The 5,523-nt window shown below is 41.0% G+C and overlaps 1 pseudogene; it reads right to left on the reverse strand.

The window, feature by feature from the left end:
* Window positions 1–3,877: 3,877 nt before the first annotated feature.
* On the reverse strand, window positions 3,878–4,995 carry LOC127315643 (pentatricopeptide repeat-containing protein At5g56310-like; annotated as a pseudogene).
* Between the last annotated feature and the right edge of the window lie 528 nt (window positions 4,996–5,523).

Here is a 5,523-nt window from a genome sequence, read left to right on the forward strand (position 1 = left end):
GGAACGATACAAAAATATTTGCTTTGGACACACTAATGCGTTGCATATGGAAAAAACTAATTTTTAGACGAAAATAGGTCGGATTATTTTGTACAAATTCCAAGATAATTCCGTAGCATGAAAGGTAAATCTAATTCTTGCTCTTATACTTAGAATTGTTGATATGTATAAGTGGATTACACAACCTACACTGTATTGACGTGTAGACTACATCTATATCAAAATGCAAAAGAAAATATCATCGGGAGGATACATATAGCAATAAATGATTTAAGAAATTTCAATATGAGTGCACTATTAGAGTTCAGTATGAGTTTGCAAAGTTAATTATATCGTAATTCCTTACATTTTTTCATGAAGTGTAGCTTTCAGGAGAAATAATGTTGTCCCGTTGAGGATACAGAAGTAGCAGTACATGAAAATGATATGTAAGATACCGGGAACATCAAGTGCAAAATGTAATAAACAGGAGACATGCATTTCTGTAATCACTGTATTAATGATAAAGAATAATACAGTACCTCAGCTATGTACCACATATCCGTAGTCAGAGGTGAAGAGAACCCACCTCTCTGTTCTAATGTAATAATAGATGGCTCTGAAGATATCTTGCAATTTCATCTAAAACTCTGATAAATAAGCATCAATGGATGATGCTCCAAAACTGAAATAAATCAAACTGAATTTCGCCAGTTTTCACACACGGAAAAGTCATGGACCTATATATACGGCACAATCAAAAGCACTAAATTACTTAACTCAAATTGTATTACCCATGCATGCACCTGATAGTGAACTACTTACTTATTTCACACATAAAAATTCAAGGGCCTATATAGAGCCAGCTATTACATTTTGAAAGATGCCACTAACAGGACACGTAAGGATCATCAAGGATTGTTTGGAAGCATGGCGTTCATTAACCACTTGTCGAACAACTATTGCAAAAACATGGCACACATTATTTTCAATTAGTATGTCACATGGAATGTAATTTATGTACTAAATATTAATGGTTTGGCAAATCACATCCTTATTTCCTATATGTGACAGTAGGTTTGATTACGACATATTTGCAACACTCTTTTGTGATTTACTTTTAGATGCGCCTTACTGTAATACACTGAACAGATACATTGGCTTGAAGTGAGTGCTATCCCTTCCTAGTTGGCTTATTAATTCTTCCTCTCTTAACTTCAAATCCGCATATGTTTTTTTCCCTCTTAAGTTTACTGTGTGCCATCTACATAAAGAAAGAAACCAACATGTGTTCTCTACATTGCAATTCTAGAGTAATAGCAACTGATTTGTGTAGTTAGGAAAAAGTCCCTAAAATAGCATGTAGCAACTGATTTTGAGTTATAAACAAAAGAATAACTTTCTGACAATAGCATGTACATATCATGAAGATATTTTAACTTTAGACCACTGTTGTGCTCCCTGTGAATAACGGGAAACAATAGCATGGTATTAAAATCCTTGCAGCGCCCGTCACTTAACTTGCCAAACGTCCTGCAACACAAGAGCAGCCACACATGAGCAGTTTCACATCACAAATTCACAATGCAAGACCTGTAGAATGAAAAGGCTCACCACTCCGTTCATGCCTATGATTGTTGTGCTATCTGTTACCTTGCTGTATTTTATCTTGCTTGCGTCCAGATTGTTCTAGGAGAGGACGGGAAACTGCTGCTTGAAGCAGAGTTCGACGTCATGAAGCCTGCTCGCCACAAATTCTTGTCCAACTCTACCAGGTCCTTAGTAGGAAACGACTTCATTCCCACAAATATAGAGCTCAACCAAACTGATTGCTCAAAAATCGGATGGTGGACTACTTACATGGATTTCTGTATATAGAAGAAGAAATGCTTACTAAATTTATAGCTAACTGCAGAAAAACTTGACATTTGAATGACATTTCCCTAAAACAAGAGCTATTTACTTATCAAGCTTAAAGATAACAAATGTGCCATGTGAATTATCAAGTTCATAATTGCACAGTAAAGGAGCTATATTGTGTTGTTTACTCCCTGTCTCAGAGGTAATAGATGTACAAGAAACTTCAGGTTCAGCATCACGTGAGTATATCAACAGAAAGATCAACCTATGCATTATTTGCCTGCTCACATATGAGCGTCCCACCTCATTTTTTCTATTGTCACCTTACAAAGAAAAATGATTGCATTTATGTGCTACTACTATAATCCTGGCAACTCCTGCTACTAACCAACTTAATAAATAGAACGCACACCATGCAGAGACATAACAAAACTTAGGACCGCCCTAATTCTGTCATTGGTATTGAAGATGCTGGACCTATGATTTGAACATGAAGATGATGAATAAATATGATGGAGCGTAAAATCAAAAACACTATAAAAAAAAGTAAACAAGCATGTGCAAGGACCATATATGAAGGTAAAATTTTATCTCAGCCCAATATTAAGTAAAGAATGCAAGCAATCTTTAGTTTGTAGCTGTTGAATCAGTAATTTCAGAAGACAAAATCCTTGATTCTAATGTAGTGAGCAGTCAACTTCAGTGATTACATCAAATTATCAAATAGTCCATTGAAAGGGCCAACACGATTTAGATCTCAGGCCAAACAAACAAAAATTTAAGTAGAACTTTTAGTCTTTTAGAATATATCAGCTTAAGTACCTATGGCTGATACAAATTATCCCTAGCACAAAGTGGAAGTAAGCTGCAGGTATGAAACAACAAACAAATCATCGTTGAGCGAATACACTCCATGTTCGAATAAATAAACCACAATACTCATTTCTTTTCCCAAATTGGTGTCTCTAACTCTATAAATCTGAGCAAGATCAAAAGGCAAAATTCTATGTCAAGCAACAAAGGGCTCTTACGCTTTCGCAATTGACAAAAGTGTGTGTCCAAAATCTATGTACAAATCAATCTTGACATCCTGGAAAAGCAAACATTGGGAAGATAAGGAGGATCAGAGGAATAATGGTACCTGGTGATACACTACCCCGTCAGCTTCCGTTGACCGCTGGTGGCGAGTAGGGGGGCGCGTGTGGAGGAAAGGTATATGCTCTGAACCATGAAACCTGCATTGTACAAACAAACAAAAAAGAGTTTCATAAACTTAACTTACAAGTTCTGATATATTCACTACATCGATATAGCCAATCTAGTAAGGTGATTGTAGGTGCTGCACCTGAGTGCTACCTCTACACATCTAGACAATCTACCAAGATAGCTGGCTTGTATGTGCGTGAGTGCGCGCTACGTTAATCTAGCGGGCTAGCTTGTAGATGCATGTTTCACAAGACAAAAGCACACATCTCCCTTTTTTGAAGAAAATAATACTAAGAGCATCCCCAAAAAGGTTAAAGATAGATCGGTTCAATTGAGGTGAGACCACTGCAGTTCTGAAATATGCAATGCACCTCTGTAGTAAGACACATGTTTCCACACTAACCAGATATCTTACTCATGTAAGCAGTATATAAAGTACATGTTTAATGCATTTTTTAGATAAAAGCACATGCTTTCACAAACCAGATAGCCTGCTCATGTAAACAACCATTGAAGTATTTACAAAACCAGATATTTCTTGGAGCTATACAGAGAATTCACATAGGTTGATCTATGTATATTGCAAAAGGAGAAGCAAAGAGGAAACAAGTAATCAGTAACTATCAAGTAAGAACAGCTCAAAAAAAAAACTATCAAGTAAGAAGCTGACGCTAGTCAGGAAATGGTTCCCATACCTGTAACCAAAGCTGAAAGGCTTGTACAGTTTGGATCGTAAGAACAAATCTCATGCAACGAGGAGTCCATCAAAGATTAGCTATCTCAATTTTGACCTTCTGCACACAAACACCACCTATTTTATTTAAAATATGTCTTAATGCAAAGCTTGTTCCCCAAGCTCAGCATTACCATGGGTGTGAGCGGAAGCAAGAAGAGCTCCCCATATTGCTGCGTTTGCCATGAAAGGCATGCCCTTAACCAAGTCTTGAGCTTCAATCAGACAACCAGCACGGCCAAGTAAATCGACCATGCATCCATAATGCTCGACTCGCGGCTTAATCCCTTACTGGGATATCATGATATTGAAATGCCAGCGACCCAAATCATTCAGTCCAATGTGGCTACACGCCGATAGGATCGCAAGAAAAGTGACGTCGTTTGGCGCCACATTCTCCCTCCCCATCAGGCAAAACATCTCAACAGCTTTCAAGCCAAGGCCATGCAACGCGAATCCAGCGATCACCGTTGTCCAGTTCACAACGCTCTTCTTCTCCATGCCCTCAAACACCTCCACCGCCGACGCACCCGCATTTGAGGTACGTGTCGATGACTGCGTTCATCAGCGGTATATGCCAGCATAAGCCCCACTTCAACACGGACCTGTGCACCCATTCGCCCAAATCAACCGCGCCAAGATCCCCGCAGGCCTACATCAACACTATCCCATCAGGCTCGATCCCCTCCTCCACCCTGCATCCTCCGGAACACCTCGATCACCTCCACTGGCCGCTTCATCTATGCATACGCCCCAACGTCCAGGACACCGCGTTCCTCTGCGGCATAGCATCAAACAGTTCGCGGCTTCGCGCGCGCGCACGCCAAGTTCCCAGACTTCACATACCCCGAGATCGTGACGTTCCAGCAGAAGATGTCCTTGTGGAACGTTTCATCAAACACGCTACGTGCAGAGGCTATGCTGCCGCACGAGAAGTAGGTCTGAATGAGGCTTGTGGAGACGTGCGCGTAGGACGAGGGAATGGAGCTGCGGGACGAGGGTGCCACCTGCCACTTAGATGGGGGATCCGGGCGGCGGCGTTGAGGGATACGGAGGGCGTGGGAGCGGAGCAGGAGACGGAGAGAGGTGCGCGGAGAGGAGGCGCGCGTCGTGGTGGCCGCCGCGGGGGAGGAGGAAGGCGCGGGGGAGGAGGAAGGCGCGGGTGAGGAGGGAGAACGCGCGGTGGAGCGCCAGGGGCAGAGGGGCGGCGGCGGCATGCGGGGAGTTTCAGCCGCGGGGCTTAGTTGGGCTTGGCCCAGTTAGTTGGGCGTGCAGGGCGAGCGAGGAAGGACGACCAAACTTAACGTATTGGCAGAATAAGGAATATGTTCCTCCTTTTTAAGTAGTGTAGATTTTTCCTTACCGTGTAAGCCTAGGCCCACAAACTGAGGAGAATGTCCATTTAAAAATTAGCACGAATTAATGGCACGTCAGCTAGGCTGAGTTCAATCCATACGACCATACATAACTTAATTTTGTCTACTAACACAGTTTCAAAAAAAAAATTTGTCTAACACACACGTACGTATTGCCAGTTAATCATAGGAGATTTTTATTCTCAAGATTAAAAGTATATCAGAGTGTAGTGTTATGTAGGGTTGAATTTTCCAAAGTTTAATTTATTTTCGATAGATTTGAGTGTGATGGAAGCTTAATTTTAAGAACTGCATCGAAGATAGATCCGTAGACAAATGCCTACTCTAATCCTTCACAAAGAAAGTAACGAAAACACTACAAAAGAAATT

The sequence above is a fragment of the Lolium perenne genome, chromosome 7 (assembly GCF_019359855.2).
Source record: "Lolium perenne isolate Kyuss_39 chromosome 7, Kyuss_2.0, whole genome shotgun sequence".
NCBI lineage: Eukaryota > Viridiplantae > Streptophyta > Magnoliopsida > Poales > Poaceae > Lolium > Lolium perenne.